The sequence below is a fragment of the Canis lupus genome, chromosome 5 (genome assembly GCF_011100685.1).
Source record: "Canis lupus familiaris isolate Mischka breed German Shepherd chromosome 5, alternate assembly UU_Cfam_GSD_1.0, whole genome shotgun sequence".
NCBI lineage: Eukaryota > Metazoa > Chordata > Mammalia > Carnivora > Canidae > Canis > Canis lupus.
In genome coordinates this window covers 39,217,403-39,235,300 of record NC_049226.1, presented here as the reverse complement: position 1 = coordinate 39,235,300, position 17,898 = coordinate 39,217,403, and the positions used below count along the sequence as shown (strand labels likewise).

The following is a 17,898-nucleotide window of genomic DNA, read 5'->3' as shown; positions in this document are numbered from 1 at the left end:
TCTCCCTGTCATTGCATTTATGGAAGTAGGGAAGCAAACTCTGCATGCTGTATTGCCCAATAAACTATTGTGGAATTCAATTTTGCTGTATTTAAACTAAAATGTTAACACTGAATCTCCCACTAGGATTGGAACACAAGTCCTGTCTTCCAAGGTTCTGGAGTCAAATTGCCTGGATTCAAATTCTAGCTCTGCCCACACACTTCATTGCTACTTGTGTGACCTTGAGCAAGTTATTCAACCTTTCTGAGACTCAGTTTACTCTTCTGAAAAACGGGTATTAAAAATTATACCCAATTTTCAGGGTGGCTATGAGGGCCAAGTGACGTAATAGACGTGAAGCTCTCGGCATATTGCCTGGCCCCTGATAAGCCCTGAATAAAGGCCAACAATCATTGTCATTAATCTTTCAAAGAGCAGCAGTCCATTAGGCACATGAGTGACTATACTACAGTACAAGTTCATCAAAAGACCTATGATCAAGGCCTGGGGCACAGTGAAGGGAGCAATCAATTTTGTGCAGAGTAAGGACCAGGGGAAAGGGAGCCTTCTTTTTTTTTTTTTTTTTCAGGATTGCAATATTGAGTCAACGTTCAGACCTACTGTTGTGTTTTAAAGATTTTCAAATTCAACACTTTTGAGCAGGCACTCATCCCTATAACTCCTTAATGAAGTAGGCTCATTTGTTGTGGACATTTTTGTTCCCAGTCTGATGGCCTTTGACCCATCTTTGGCCTGTGGTCGGCCTTTCCCTCCTTGGTTGCAGTTGGAATTTTGGAATTTTGCAGCACTCCAGAGGCCAATCACTCGTGCATATCTAAACATCTAAATATGCATTTATCCTCTTTCATCCTTTTGTTTTTTATTTTTCCCACAAGGGCAGCCCTTTGAAAATATTTTTAAAATAAAAAGTGAAAAAAACCCACAAAAAATGAAAACAGAGCCCAGAACCCTGTGGTTTTGTTTTTGTTTTCACTTTTATTACAGAATGGTCTCCAATACACACAAGAACAGAGACACAAGTACAATGAACCCTCACGTGCCCATTGACCACCTTCTACAGTTATCTACTTTTGCTCATCTATTTCATGTATAACCTGTTTTCTTTGATTTTGCTTGCTTTCCCTTGAGGTTATAGAATTTTAAGGCTTTGAATTTTTTTTAAGGCTTTGAATTTTTACTTAAATTTTATGATCATTGTGTATAATATTTGCCTCATGCACTAACAGAGACATAAAATTTCCATTACATAGATATTCCATATTTTAATTAGCACCCCTCTCCCTCTTTAAGCAGCAAGCATTGAGTTCATTTGCAGACTCTTGACATCATAAACAATGCACAAGATGCATTTAGTTTTAAGCCATTGTGTTATTACTCGACCTTACCCGTTTTCCTCTCTGGGAAGTAGAATTATAGTGTAGAATTAGTATTCCCCACCAAGAACTAGAAGTTCAGTACATAGCTCAGTGGAGAAGACATTGCACTGAATTTTGCCACCCTACTCCCTTGATATAAGTTTTATCAGCTAGGATTGGGTTCAAATGTGAGTGGCAGGAAATCCCAAACAGTGGCTTAGGCCAGATAGAAGTTCATTTTTCTTTCTTTCTTTCTTTCTTTCTTTCTTTCTTTCTTTCTTTCTTTCTTTCTTTCTTTTCTTTCTTTCTTTCAGATTTTATTTATTTATGAGAGACATAGAGAGAGAGAGAGGCAGAGACACAGGCAGAGGGAGGAGAAGCGGGCTCCATGCAGGGAGCCCGATGTGGGACTCCATCCTGGGACTCCAGGATCACACCCTGGGCCGAAGGCAGGTGCTAAACTGCTGAGCCATCCAGGGATCCCTAGAAGTTAATTTCTATCTCATGTGATAACCTAGATGTATTGGCTCCAGAGTGGGAGTGAGCCTTCACAGTGTCAAGAGCTTGAGCTCTTTAATTCGTTGTTCTGCTGCAAGTGGCTTTCATTCCAAGGTCATCACATGGTACAAAATGGCTGCTCTAGCTCCAGCTATCATGTCTATATTCTAGGCAGCAAGAAAGAGGAAAGGAAAAGACAAAGGTACACTCCTTCAGAGACTTTTCCTGAAAGTTGCACATACCACTTCTACCTACATTTCATAGGCAGAACTTAGTCTCATGGCTATCTAGTTGCAAGGGTGGTTGGGAGACAGTCATTATTTGGCATTAGATGTGAACTCGGCTACAAATCAGATATAAGCATTGTTCTGCTAGTGTGTGAACAAGGTGCTGTGGGAGCTACCAATATGTTGGAGGGGAGATCAGGAAAGACTTCCTAAAATGAGATTATACTGGAGCTTGCCTAAGACAGGCAAGGTTTGCTTTTTATGAGCTTAAGCACACATAAGCTGAGAATGGGAAATTCAACTTAAAAAATTGAAATATTAAAATAGTTTCTAAACCTTTCTCATTTTCCAGAAAATTTTGTATTCAGTCCTTAGCAAGAGTTATTAGCCCAACTCAGGAATTACTTGTTGAGTGGATGAATGAATGCATCTGGGGAAAGTACTTCCCCAGTTGGGAATGGACTTCCAGGGCTGAGACCATGCATAGCCACTGTGGCAGACTTTGTTTTCTGAAGATAGCCATGACAACGCCTTTCACCTCACATGCTCTTTTGCAATTTGTCCTTGTCATTGCTCCAGAAGGTGTGATCCGTTGCCCTACCCTTGTGAATCTGGGCAAATGCTGTGACTCCTCTGGCCAATAGACGAGGGTGGAAGTGAGGCTGTTCTAGTTCTAGGGGAAGTCCTTAACTGGCTCTTGGGACCACCCTGAGCTCTTGGGACCACCCTGCTGGTGAGGAGGCCACGCCACACAGATGGGTCTGGAGGAAGAGACCATGGGGAGAGAGAGAAAGGAAGGGAGAGACTAGGGAGCATCAAAATGCCAGACAAGTAATAAAGAAGTCATCTTATAAATGGACCCTCCCATCTCACTGCCCTGGCTGGTGCCCCATGGATTGGACAACTGTCTACCTGAGTCCTCCTTGAATTCTGGACCCACAAGTGTTCAGGTGAAATAAATGTGGTTTGTAGCACAGCCATGGATCTCTGGAAATCTACCTTGAGATGCTATGTTATGGGGCATGCTGGGCTGTCCCTCTGTCTCCAGAGGGAGAGGGATAGAATCAAGCAGACACTGTGCTGAGCATGGAGCCCAATATGGGGCTTGATCTCACAACTCTGAAATCATAACCTGAGCCAAAAACCAAGAGTTGGATGCCCAACTGACTGAACCACCAAGGTGTCCCCTGTTTTCTCCTTCTTAAAGGAGTATGTTCTGGAGCTGGTACATCTTGATTCTTCTTCTGAGGAGCTGTGTCCATGGGCCACTCACTTGACTTCTCTGGTCTCAGTTTCTCCATTTGTGAAATAAGGATTTAAATAGTAGAACATCCATTTAGGTCCATGTCACAGATTTTGAACATTGGATCAGTCAGTGTGTAGAAAGTTGAGAACAGTACCTGGCACAGGGTGCATGCACAGGTGACTGAAAGCCAACTCTTGAACCACCTGGGTGCTTTAACTCATTCTGCACTGAATGAAAGGAAGGAACCGTACTTAGCACCTGCCAGTTGGGAGGTGAAAAGGAGGGCCAGTGATCAGGCTGGCGAGGTACACTGAGGGACCTTGGAAGCCAATGGGTATCTCTGGGCTGGTGAGCACCAGGGTGACACAGCGGCTTGCACTGCACACTCACTTGGCTGGTCTCTCTCCCAGCCAATAGAAGCCGGTGGGTGAGCCCAGATGCACATCATGCTGACTCGTGGGGAATTTGCTGCCCACAGAGGAGGGAAAAATGCACCTCCCTAAAGCTAACAAAGGCCAGGCAAGCCCTGTGGGAGGAAAATAACTCGGGCTATAGATTTTCTTTTTGAGACTTGGAGTTTCGCCATGAACAACATAGACACAGATGTGATTAGCATCATGGCCTCCCGAAGCGCTGTCTGCATGCTGTCAAGTGGCAGGGTTGATGTCATGCCTCAATGTCACTCTGGTTCTTTAACTCATTGTTCCAGGGGTCTGGCTCCCAGCTGAGCTTCAGCCCTTATTACCTGCAGTGCTGGGCCTATAAGTAGCTCAAGCAATCCCTTCAAGCTGCCAAAGGTTTTAGAAGTTTCATCTTTGAAGTTTAGAAGTTTCATCACATGGTCTTGTGAAACCATGGCGTAGGTCACCTACCTGTCCCCCACACTCCAAACCTATCCCTGCCCCTGACCTTTGCATACAAAGATGTCCACAGTCTTCTCTAGACTTCTCAAGAGAAAGGATGGAACTTTCTCACACCTCGTTTCCTTTCTTGCTCATGCATGTCCTACAGCATATCCAAACAGCCAGGCCAGGGATGCTCCATCTTTGTTTAGAGTATCCTCCATGATGACTGAGGAGGCTGGACCCATGACCCCACTGGCATGGGAGTTATGGACTGGGAATGGATGCAAAGACCTGGTGTCTGGAGAGGATGGCGAGGACGAACAAGGTGACAAGGATCTGAGTGGCGCTCTGGCCTGTGGGCAGTCAGGAAAGGTGGGCTCATGTCATAGGCAGGGAGAAGACACATCAGAGCAATTACCAGTAGGGCCAGATGACTCTGTAACAGACAAATCCAGCCTGGCTTCAGGGTGCTGTCCCAAGTTGACACCTGCACTGACACCATCATGTTTCCCAGCTGGCTCTGTGCCTGTCCTCCTTGAATCTTGGAGGATCTTTCTGAGTTGGGGATCACAGGTGAGGTTAGAAGCTGCACACATGCCCCACTGCAAACGTGGACAGGTCACTGGAGTGGAGGGGGAAGCAGCTGATTCCAAACAGCTTCTAGGTGATAGCAATTCTCTCTCCTGTTCATCCAAAGAGCATTTTGTTTCAGAAGAATGCTGTAAGGAGCTTGCCAGAAAGGTGAATTCTTGGGCTCCACCCTTCAGGTACTGAATCAGAAACTCCAGCCTGGGACCAATAAACTGTGCCTTAATAAGCTCTCTAGGTGATCCTGGCACTAAGGAAGTTGACCACTGGTCTCATCCATCTCTGTACCTGGCCAGGTGTAGTACAGAACAAGTGTGTGTTAACATGAATAAAATCAACATCTTGTTTGCTCCTCTGCCATCAGAGATCCCAGATTGAAGGCCCAGCACATAGTAGGTATTCACTAAAGGGGCAGGAAGTGTTATTCCAGCACCAGGGTTTGAGGCCTACCTGGCTCCCCAAGGAGGAAGGGAACATGGACAGAAGATTCATGGGTGGTGGGCATGGTGACTGCTGATGTCACAATGCCCCCATTTACCCTGCGTCAGGCTCCTGGACCGCCAGAAGGGGGCCAAGATAGAGGATGGCCGGCAGCAGTGAGAAGACCAACCGGGAGGTGGGATCGAGGACTAGGGGGACATTTGCCAACAAAATATAAGCACCGGTCAGGAGAACCACCAAGATACCGGAGGAAGCATGAGGAATCATGGAGACCTCTCAGGTAAGAGTCTGGGTGGAACAGTAGGTGCCCCCGATGGGGAGAGTCCAGGGTGGAAGTGAAAACACACACACACACACACACACACACGCACACACATGCACGCACGCACACACACACACACACACACACACACACACAGGTACCAGCTGAGCACGTCCTTCACGGGAGACTTCTGTTGGTTTGAGGAATCCCAGGGTGTCAGGCCATCTTTTCCTCGAGTGGCTCCCAATTCTGGTCTCACGCCTCCTGAGGACATCCAAGCCCCACCACCCAGATTCTGATTAACTTTGTTTGCAGAGGGCTCGAGTGTGAGTACATTAAAAAAACAAAAACAGAAACAAACCAGTCCGGTGATTCTGCTTTGCTGTCAGGGTGACAATTTTATTTAAATAGGTAAACAAAATAGACTCACACAATATAATCATGTTTTCTGGGAGGCGGGGGCAGGGGATCATGTGTCATGTCTCCCCAGAGACACACGGCTTCTGGGCAGAGCTCAGCGTCAAGAGAATATTGAGCTAGGATTGGTAAATGCCTTCACTATTAAGAACCTATAGGTAAAAAGATCAACAGCCATGTGAATTATGGATTAAAAACTGAATATTCAAGTTGCTTATTTAAAAATAAGAAGAAAACATAAAAATAAGAGAGTATAAAAGAAGACATTAAATAAAATAACACTCAGTGGGTGCCTGGGTGGCTCAGTTGGTCAAGCCCCTGCCTTCAGCCCAGGTCATGATCTCAGAGTCCTGGGATCAAGTCCTGTGTCTGGCTCCCTGCTCAGTGGGGGACTCTGCTTCTCCCTCTCCCTCTGCCCCTGCTCAATGTGCTCTCTCTCTCTCTCACTCTCTCAAATAAATAAGTAAACTCTTAAAAAAAAAAAACAAAAACACCACTCAGTAAACTGTATGAGCATCTAATGCAGGTACTGTGGTGTAGATGGGGTAGTGAGTAAAAGAGGGGCCTCTGGTGGCGCCAGCCTCATGGTGGTGTTTGTGGTGGTCACAGCCCCAGAAGCCACTCTGGTTTTGCACCTGCTTGAGCTACATTGAGTCAATCAGAGATGCAAGTACAAGGGAAGCCAGAGTTCTTGGGTTGAGATTCAGACTTCGGAGCACTTCCCTCCCTCTGTTTTAGCAGATGTTATCTGGGATGTCTTCCAAGGGCTGGCGGCTGGGACTTGTGCAAGGCATGCTGGTGGCTTCCTCTCTAGATCCCACAAAGTCTGCTGGGGTGTAGCAATTCCAGCAGCCTTGCTTTGCCCTAATGCTGCCACCGCCATGAGGAGCCTGGACTCACCAGGCTGAGCAATGGATGGCCCCAGGCTTCCCTCCTCATTCCCTCTAGTCAAAGTAAGAGCCCCTTGGAGGCCATATTGGAATCAGTTGTCAATGTGTGTTATGTGTCTCTGTGTGCCTGTGAGTATGACTGTATGTTGGCTTATGTGTGTATATGCCTGTGTGTATATATGTGTTTGTGTATTTTTGTATATGTACCTATGTGTGTGTATGTTTGTGTGCCTGTGTGTGTATATGTGCATGTATGTGTTTGTAATGTTTCTGTGTGTACTTGTGAGTTCTGCGTGTTTTTATGTTGGCGTAGGTATTTTTCTGTGTCCCTGTGTATATGTATTTGTTTGAGCATCTGAGTATATGCATGTTTATGTGTGTGCATGCCCCTGTGTGTATGTATATGTGTTTGTGTCTGTGTCTGTGTGTGGGTCTGTGTGCATCTGTGTGTCTTTGCAAATGTCTCTGTGTGTGTCTTTCTATATGTGTGTATGCATGCGTTGTGTATTGGTGTCCTTGTGAGGATCTCTATATATGTGTGTGCATATGTGTGCATATGCGTATGTATGCGTGTGTCTGTGTGCATGTGTGTGTGCATGTGTGTGCCTGCCTGTGTGCCTGTGTGCCTGTGTGCCTCTGTGTGTAGATGCCTGCCCGCCCCAACATTCTGAAGGCCCCCATCGCTGTGCCTTCTGCTTATTTGTCACCCCATGGGTTCCTTCTTGCCCAGTGGCTGTTGTGGAGCTGTGAGGATGGACGTCAGGCTGCAGGGCTGCGGGGAGTGAGGAAAAGAGTAGCAGCTGGTACAGGCCACTCCCTGGGGAATTTTGGCTGAGAAAAGGAGAAAAATAAAAGTCAGGGAAGCTTGGGGTCAAGGGAAGAATTTTTCAGAGGCGGGGAGACATGGGGATGTTTGAACGCAGAAGAGGAGGGGCAGGGAACAGGGACACTTGGAAAATGCTGGGGGGAGGCAGAGAGTGAGGCTGGATGGGAGAGGCTGAGGAGGATGAAACCAAAGGTGGGAGGGAAGCGGATGTCTGCACCAACTTCTCTCCTCCCAGAACTTTTTATCAAGCTTTGAGATGGAAAATGCCCCCAGCATCTACCCACCTGCAAAGGAGGGACAGAAGCAAGTTTTGGAAAGGCTCAAACACTCAGTGAGCTTGATGTTATTGCTCATGTACATGTCCAAGTTCATTTCCTTGTTTCACTGCTGGCAGGACCAAGCCTAGGCTAGCTGGTCTCAGCCTTTGACAGGCTCAAGATCTTTGAGAACATAGATGTATTAGTTTCTCACACTTGAAGGCTTGCCTGACTCACGGGTCTTAGCCCCTTCCTAGGCTCATTTTCATCTCTGTCTCCATGTCATCTCCAACTCTGTACCCATCTCTATCCCTTCACTCTCCCCATGTCTATCCCCATGCTCATTCCCATGCTCATCTCCATGCTCATACCCATCTCCATCGCCAGCTCTGTATCCATCTCTATCCCTTCACTCTTTCCATACTTATCCTCATGCTCATCCCCATGCTCATCTCCATGCTGATCTCCATCTCCAACTCTGTGCCTATCCTTATCCCTAACCCCAGCCCCATGCTCATCTCCATCCTTATGTCTCTCCAGTACCCACTTTCCCAGAGAAATATGAGGACAAAAGAGGTCAGTAAGCAGTCCAAAGTTATACTGCTGGTTAGCCATGTCCATGACTTGAACCTAACACCATCTGACACCAGTGATCAAGCTCTGAACTCCCATGTCGTACTACATGGCATTGGGTCCCTGGTGCCTGACCCCTGTATGACCTCTGATCCTCTTAATGTCACTTACTGGCTCCTGAATTGGTCCTTTATTATTCAAACTTCAGCCCGCCTGTGCATCTCAGCTCAGACTTCTCTCCCAGCTACTGGCCCCTAGCTGGCCCAGAGCTCTGGTTCTTCTCCAGGATCTCATGGGACTTCCCCAGTCTTAATTTCCCCCAGGTCACCATATATCTAAAGACAGGACACACAGGCAGGTAGAAGGACAGGCTCCGAGGAAGGTGTCTAGGAGGAGGTATTTTAAGTTGAATGGACCAACATCATGTTCATGGCCTGTAATAAATGGCACGATGGGGACCCCACTACAGAGAGAGAAGGTGGGCAGTAGAACCCACGGCTGCACAGACGTTGGGGCTTGTGGAATGTGCCAGGAAATCAGCGAGATAGAAAAGTTTTGCCAAGTGGCATTGAGTGCCTGGTTGCAGCCAGATGACAGGAATGTGCAGCAGGTCAGGACTGCAGTCTGAGAAATTCTTGGCCTACTTTCATTTTCAATTTTCATTGTTTATCTCCAAAATAAATGTTTATTTTACCTTTATAATTTTTAAAAAATGTTTTATTTATTTATTTGTGACAGAGAGCTAGAGGGAGAGGGAGCACAAGCAAGAGGGTCAGAGGGAGAAGCAGACTCTCCACCAAACAGGGAGCCCAATGTAGGGCTTGATCCCAGGATGACCTGAGCTGAAGGCAGATGCTTAACGGACTGAGCCACCCAGGTGCCCCTTACCTTTATAATTTTTAAGGTTTTTAGAAACATGGGAAAGAATGATTTTGTTCTAGTTTTAGATGTCTTCTTTTGGCCTTAGGGAGACAAGGGGCAATTTGTTAATTCTAGTCTAAAAGTCACTGGCTGATGGCTAGGACTTCTTTGATTGGTGCAGGCCACCTGCGCTCCTTTTCCAGACCCCATGTTCTTTTGCTAATGTGTTCTCTGGCCTCATGATCCATTATTTTACTCACAGTCACGAAGAATCACCCCATGGCCCCTTGTTTACCCACTACATCCGATCTTCTGTATCCTCTGGTGCCCCCATCCTCTGTATGAGTCTCTTCACTGATGCTAAAGTGAATCTCACAAGTGCACACACACAGCCCCCTACACTCACCCCCATCCCACCCCTTTTTTGAACAACTACTGTTCCATTTCTGCCCACCCCTCCCCTATCATCCTTGTATCTTAAATATTTAAAAAAGTTTGAAATATATGTCAAGTGCACAAAGCCATACAGCTTATATCTCTGTGACTTATTACAAGTGGACACCTGGTAACAGCCATCCTTGTTAAGAGGTGGGACACTGCCACCCCAGGACCCCTGATCGCCTCTCCCAACCCATCCTCTCCCATTATTTACCTCTTCTTTAATCCTCAGAAGTAACTATTATCCTGATTTTGAAGTCATTATGCCCGTCGTTTTCACAGAGTAAGTGTATTCCTAAACACTGTATTTTGCCGGACTTCTTTCATTCACTATTATGCTTGTAAGATTCATTCATATGGTTGCACCCAGGTATCCCTTCTTTCTGTTGCTGCATAACGTTCCGTTCGATGGATGCACCATTGTGTATTTATCCGTTTTACTCTAGGTGGGTTTTTGGGTTATTTTCAATTTTTGGCCATCATAAGTATCACAATTGGAAACTCTTGACTATACATTTGCATGCTACACGTTTCTGGACCTGGGTGTGCAATTGCTAAGTTGAAGAGTGGCCGTATGTCTGCTTTAGTAGATGACGTCAAATTGTGTTCAGTTTACATTCCCACTGGTGGTGTTGCAAGCTCTACATCTTTCCTCCACTTGGTATTGTCAGTTTAAAAAATTGTAGCCATTCTCAGAGAGGTATAGTGGTATCTCATTGTGGTATTAATGCACATTTCCTGTGGGTTGAGTACCTTCTCATTTGTTTATTGTGCCATTTGGATACTGTCTTTTGTAATGAGACTATTCAAGTTTCTCAATTAACTTTCTGTTGTTTCTATCTTTTTCTTATTGACTATTTTAAATTTTAATTCTTTTTAAAAAATTTGTTTTAGGATTTTATTTTTAAGTATTCTCTGTACCCAAGGTGGGGCTTGAACTCACAACCCCGAGACCAAGAGTCACATGTTCTACCAACTGAGCCGGCCAGGTGCCTCTAAAAATTTTTAAAAATATAATCTATATACAAGCCCTTTTTGGTTATATGGAGAACCACAAGCTTCTTAGAGGCTTGTTTTTCATTCTCTTAATGGTGTCTTCCAGTGAACAGAAATTCTTAACTTCAAGAAATCTTTTTCTACCTTGATGGGATAAGATATTTTCTCCTATTATCTTCTAGAAGCTTTATTGTCTTCTAATAGTTAGAGGTATGACCCACCGGGACTTGTGTTTTGGGTATTATGAGAAGGCAATTATTTTTCCAGATGGATATCAAGTGATCTAGCGCCATTTAATGAAGATACCATCCTTCACAAACTGCTCTGCAGAGCCATTAGGTGGGTCTTTTCTGAGCTTTCTATTCTATACGATTGTCTATTTATACATTTTTGCACCAGTTCTACATTGTCTTAATTATTCTGGCTTTATCAGTTTTGAAATTCAGTGTAACACATTCCTCAAGTTTGTTTATCTTTGAGATTACCTTCTCTATCCTTCGCTCATTCTGTATGGAAATAAACTTTAAAATCAGCCTGTTTCTACAAACAATCCTGTTGATATTCTGTTTGAGATTATATTAAACCTATGGCCCATTTTAGGAGAATTGACATTCTTTACAATGAACATAGTACCTCCTTTCATTTATATAGATGTTTGAACATGTTTTTTCAATAAGGTATAATTTTTCATAGAGGACTTATGCATCTTTTGTTAGATTTATTCCTAACTTCGATATCTTTGAAACATGGTATCTTCTTAGACATTTTATAGCATGTTTGTGGCTGATGTTTAGAAATGCAAATGATTTGGTATGCTGTCTTTGTATCCAATAGCCTTGTTAAACTCACTAATGCTGATAGTTTATTTGTAGCTTAGTTTGGTTTTCTACATATGTAATCATGGCATATTAGTTAAGAACACTAGTTTTAGGAATCCGATTGACTTGGTTTGGAATTTTTTTCTTAAAAATATGAATTACTTTACTTAAAGGAGGCTCTATGCCCAATGTGGGGCTTGAACTCATGACCCTGAGTTCAAGAGTCCCATGCTTTACTGACTAAGCCAACCAGGCACTCCCTTGGTTTTGATTTCTAACTTCATCATTTATTCAATGTAGGACTTTGAGAAAATCGCCTGATTTTTTTGAGGCTGTTTCTCTCTTTCCAGAGTGGTGATTTACTCTCATAGGTTTATGGTAGGGAATAAATGAGATGAAGCATGAATGAAGCATGTGTCATCCTGAGGCAGTGCTGCCACACACGGGCCTCCATTTGTGATTTGTCATTACATTCCTTATCCTGAATTTCCTCTTTCCCATTTAACTCCATAGCTCTCCAAATTCTGGCTTTTACCCTGTCATTTTATAGAATCGTTCGCATAGGTGTGTTCCTAACATCAACTTTAATGGACTGCCCGAGTTTAGATGCCAGTTTTAAGTCCCAGGGACCAACTGTTCATCAGGCTAACTGGCTATAAATGTGAGATTTCCCACAACTCCTTCATCTGGTTGGATAATTTGCAAGGATGACTTATATAACTCAAGAAAATGCTTTATTTATGTTTCCCAGTTTATATAGGATACAGTCAGGAACAGCCACATGGAAGGGAGGAGGGTGGCACAGAGCTTCCATGTCTCTTCCAGGCATATCACCTTTCCAGCACGTTGATGCATTAACAAACATAGAAGTTCCCTGAACCCCATCACTTGGGGATTTTCATAGAGATTTCATTTTGTAGCCATGATTGATTAGATCAATGACCATCTAATGATTGAACTCAACGGCCAGCCCTTCTCCCTTTCATGGAGTTTGGGATGGGGCTGAGTGTGTCAACCTTCTAATTACTTAGTTAGTCTTTCTGCCCACCAGCTGCCATCCTAAAGCTATCTAGAGGGCAGCCCTGGTGGCACAGCAGTTTAGTGCTGCCTGCAGGCCGGGGTGTGATCCTGGAGTCCCGGGATCGAGTCCCATGTCGGGCTCCCTTCATGGAGCCTGCTTCTCCCTCTGACTGTGTCTCTGCCTCTTCTCTCTCTCTCTCTGTGTCTCTATGAATAAATAAATAAATAAATAAATAAATAAATAAATAAATAATCTTTAAAAAAAGCTATCTAGAGCTTCTCTATGAGCCATCTCATGAGCATACAAGAGACAGTGAATTCCAAATGTTTCAGGAGCTTTGTGCCAGGAATAGGTGACAAGACCTATTTAAAAAAATATATATTTATATACCACAGTCTTCTTTGCCTCCATTCCTTATATGTTGATTTTTTCCCCATGGTTCAGTTCTCATCCATGTTCTCAATTTAATCTTTGGCCTCATCTTTTGCCAAATCTGTATAACCATGAACATCTTGGATACCAGGTTCATATGGACAGTTGCTCACTGGACTTGACTACCTGGCTTTTCTATAATACTCTGAATGAAACAAAGCAGACTCTACCCAAGCCTTCTCTCTCTCTCTCTCTCTGTTGCTAATGTCTACCCCCTACTCAGAGAGCTGAGCACCATTCTAGACCCTTCTTACTCCTTCAACCCTATACTTAAATGTGGCCATGTTCTGTTCCCAATGTTCATTAATTTGGCTCAGTGTCTCATAATTTTCCCCCCAGTTGGCAACACCAGCTTCATCTGGAAACTTGTTAGACTTGAGAATTCTGGCACCAGCCCAGATCTATTGAACCAGAAACTCTGGGGCTGGCACCTGACAATCTGGATTTTACCAGGCTCTCTAGGTGATTCTGGCACTAGGGAAGTAGATCACTCATCTATCTCTATAATGGGCAAGTCTGGCCCCCAGAATAACTGTTTGTTGAAATGAAATGAAGTTGGATCTTCCCCCAGATGTCATCCTGACCTTCGTAGGCTGGGTGAATCACCTCTGATGTTTTCATGATACCTTGTGTTTCCCTTTGTCATAAACCCCCTTGTACTATAGTGGGACTGCCAATGGTAACACCCAGAAAGTAGAGATCTGCTATATTAACCTTTTTCAGTGAGTGTTTATACAGTTTCAGGTCCTGGGATATATGTGGGAAGAGACAGACAAGCTCCTTTGTCCCACGGAACTGAAATTCTCAGAAGGCAGGCAGAAAATAAATTGTAAACAAACAAATTTAAGATAATTTCAAATGGTGATAAATGCTTTAATGGAAATAAGGTAATAGGATGGAGTTGGATTGAAGGGCTAATTCAGATTGAAAGCTAGGGAAAGCCTTTCTGGCAAGGTGTCACTGAGCTAAGGTCTAAATGATCAGAAGTCAGCTATGGGAGAATGTGCAGGGAAGACCATTGCAAGTAGACGGAGTAGCTGGAATTTGATGAGTTTGAGGACAGGGAGAAGGGCAATGTGATTGAAGCAGGAAGGGAGAAAGAGAGGGAAACTTCATAGGAGTTTGGATTTCATCCCAAGGGCTATGTGGAAACGGTCTAGGAGGGATGTGAATACTGGTACATATTTTAGAAAGACTGCTCTGACTGCTGTGTGTATAAAATAAATTGTATGGAGACAGGAATAGAAGCAGGGAGCCAGTTTGGAGGCTGTGTGAGTATCCTGGTGGGTGTGGAGGTAGCACTGCAAATATTTAATCACATGGATCCTGGTGCCCACGTTGAAATCCTGGGTCCGCCACATGAGGTATGGCTTTAAGCAAGTCACTGAACCTCTCTGGGCCTTCATTTTACCCTCTGTAAGAGGGCATAATAGTAGCACTTAACTCATAGATTTGTTGGGACTGCTTAATGAGTTAATACATGTAAAACATGGGCACAACTCTATGAATTATTATTATTATTAGTAGTAATAGCAGTTGTCATCATGATAGCATGGGGACAAAACAATGGATTCCGGATATTTCTACAAGCTGAGTTGACTTGACTTGATGATACATGGAATCTTAAGGATGCAGGGGAGGAGAAGAAAGACTCCCTAGTTTTTTTGGCAAAAGGTCTGTTTGTGGTGGTGTTTAATGAAATGGGGAAGATCAGTGGAGGAGCAGGTCCTGGTGTGTGTGTGTGTGTGTGTGTAACCTTAGTGTAGTTCTGAGACACCCATTAAACATCTGAGAATTGATGTCTGGCAGGGGGTCCCATATATGAGCCTATAGTTGAGGGAAGGGGGCCTGGAGACACACATGAGGGAATCGTGGCACAATGATGGTGTTAGATCGGGAGGGTGTGCAGATGAGGAGGAGAAGGGCACCCAGGATAGAGCACTGGGCTTTCTCACATTAAAAGTAAAGTAGAGGAGCAGGATCTGGCAAGGAGCCCGAAACTGCGGGCAGTGAGGGGGTGAAACCAGGAGAGAGAAGAGGAAGTTTTGAGAGTGGCCAGCGGGATCCATTGCTGCCAGTAGGTCAGACAAGCTTGATACTAATACAAAGTAGATAATTGACTTTGGCAACTTGGAAGAAATTTGTTGAACAGATGAACAAAATTTAACTTCATCAGTTGGTCAGTTTATTTAAAAAATCAACTCAATTGGAAAGTCTGGTTGTATCCTCTCCTTGATGGGCAATGAGGATTAGCTGGTGAGGGGGAGCCCCAAAGACATCAGAGCAAACAGCCTCTCCAGAGCCGGGGTGGTTGCTGTCATGTAATAGATCCCACCAGCTTCATCGCTTACGACTGGAGAAATGGCTGTCTCCTTCAAAATTAAGTTTTGGGACCCACCAGTGACCAAACTGATGTGGAATCAGTGTTTCTGAAACTGGAATAAAAAATTTCCAGTGACACCACTTGTTTGGCATGGGTGTTTTGAATCTAGGAGCATGCTAACACACCATTTCTTTTTCTTTCTTTTCTCTTTTTATTTTTATTTTTATTTATTTATTTATTTATTTACTTATGATAGTCACACAGAGAGAGAGAGGCAGAGACACAGGCAGAGGGAGAAGCAGGCTCCATGCACTGGGAGCCTGATATGGGATTCGATCCCGGGTCTCCAGGATCGCGCCCTGGGCCAAAGGCAGGCGCCAAACGGCTGCGCCACCCAGGGATCCCCTCTTTTCTCTTTTTAAAGATTTTATTTATTTATTCATGGAAGACACACACACACACACACACACACACACACACACACAGAGATTGAGAGAGAGGCAGAGAGAGAAGGCAGAGGGAGAAGCAGGCTCCATGCAGGGAGCCCAACGTGGGACTTGATCCCGGGTCTCCAGGATCACTCCCTGGGCTGAAGGCGGTGCTAACCGCTGAGCCACCCAGGCTGCCCTAACACACCATTTCTAAGACTTTCGCTGAAGCAGACCATTAACCTTTTATTTTTTATTTTTATTTATTTTTTAAAGGCTTTCTTTATTTTTGAGAGACACACAGAGAGAGGCAGAGACACAGGCAGAGGGAGAAGCAGGCTCCCTTTGGGGGGCCCCTTGTGGAACTCGATCCTGGGACCCTGGGATCATGACCTGCCGAAGGCAGATGCTCAACCACCGAGCCACCCAGGAGTCCTGACCATTAACCTTTTAAATTGATCTTTTCCCTGTTATCCAGTAAGGTGACGACAGATCACATCGGGGATTCTCACACTTCCTTGCACTTCAGCTTTGGCTGAGGGCTCATTAGGGTACAAGTGGCTGGGTGCCACCCCACAGTTTTTGATGCAGTTGACCAGGGTAGGACTGGAGAAATCACATTGCTGACAAGCTCCTAGGTGATGCCACAACCCCTGGCAGTGCTGTGGTCCCAGGACCACCCTTCACAACCTCTGGTCTGGATTATATGCATCCCTGAAAGCAGGGGTGGTGTTCACCTGGCTCAGTAGGAGGGACTCAATCAGTATTAAGTGGGGGGATTAAAAATCCCTTCTGTGGGTCCCTCGGAGCTGAGGAGTGGGTCAAGGACAGACAAGCTGTCACGTGATCTGCTGTGACCCCTAAACTCTTCGCGAGCCGTCGGTAGCAAAGTCGCCATCTAGAACTCTCTGTGTTGCTCTCCTAGCACTGTCCCTAACTTGCAGGTTTCATCCTACACATCGGCAGAACATTTTAAACAACTTGGTTCAAGCCTGCGTCTCCATGGGTGGAGTGGAGACAGAGTTTGAGAGAGAGGGACACAGTGACACAAGTGATTTCATGTGTAACCTCGTTCTTGGATCTATTATGCAGCCCCTGGCTGAAGCCAGTCCTTCCTGGGGGTTCTCCAGGGCCAGAGGGGATGGGGTGGGGACCTGGCACAGGGCTTTGGGGAGATGGAATTGGTTAAGCCTCAGCCCAAGCGGGGTGCAGGCTGGTGGCCCCAGCCCACAGAGCGCACACGTCTTCTGGTTAGAGACGCTGCACCCTCGCCGGGCGCACAGAGCCTCCTTTCTTCCTCCAGGAAAAGTGCCCCTTTCACAGCGCGCCACGGGCAGAGGAAATGGAAAATCCCGGAGCATCCCGAGCCCCTCTCAGTTTCCAAGGGCACTTGCCACCCGAGCCTCTCCCAAGTTCAGGGACAGGACAGGGCCGTCGTTGCCGGCTGGGTCGGGCCGGAAGCGGCGAGGTCTGTATCGAGGCTGCGGCCCGCGCTGCCGCCTTCGCCCAGGAGGGGAGAGGCCCGAGGCCCGCGCTGGCCGCCCAGCCCTGCCCCTGGCGGCAAAGGGTCGGCAAAGGGCCCCGAGCTCGGGCCGCAGCCCCAAGCAGGGCAGCGAGAGCCACGGCTTTTCTGAGAAGCCGTTGATCTCAACCCTGCTGGCTCTACATTCCTGGATGATGAGGGAGGGATTCCAGTGTTTACTTTGAACAATGTTTTCCTGTCTGAACCGACTGGGTGTTAAATTCTTCCAGATTTCTGGCTCCGTGGTGCAACTCCAACGGGACAGAAACAGGTTTACGGCAGTTGGCAGGGGGAGCAGAAGCACAGTCCGTCTGGGCACCTTCTGCTTCTCGAATTTCCACGCGGTGGATGGAAAGAGGGTCAGAGCCAGCATCCTGGGCTCCGTGCCTGGAGGGGTTTGCTGTGGTCCCAACTGCGGAGCTCTGTGCTTGCGCCTTTCGCATTTCCCACCCTAGAGGGCAAAAGTTAGCTTTGCTTTTTTTTCCGATGCACAGCAGGGAGCGAGAAAGAACAAGCCAAGTTTTGAAGGTCAGGCCTTGCAGTGTTTTCTCGGTTAGTACAAACACAGAAGTTGTGCTCAGAGGGAATTCATTTGGTGGGCTTTTGGGAGACCGGAGTGCATTCTGGTTCC

At 45.6% G+C, this 17,898-nt stretch overlaps 1 protein-coding gene across 2 annotated transcripts in view; it reads left to right on the top strand.

Annotated features, from left to right (window-relative positions):
• Nucleotides 1-5,310: 5,310 nt before the first annotated feature.
• CDRT4 (CMT1A duplicated region transcript 4) overlaps nucleotides 5,311-17,898 on the top strand; it is a 32,167-nt gene continuing 19,579 nt past the window's right edge. Inside the window, exons 1-2 of one of the 2 annotated variants that reach the window (XM_038536953.1) lie at nucleotides 5,311-5,483; nucleotides 10,991-11,062. The gene's annotated coding sequence lies outside the window, so the exon portion shown is untranslated. The remainder of the gene's footprint in view (nucleotides 5,484-10,990; nucleotides 11,063-17,898) is intronic. The other variant, XM_038536952.1, reaches the window with a different exon arrangement.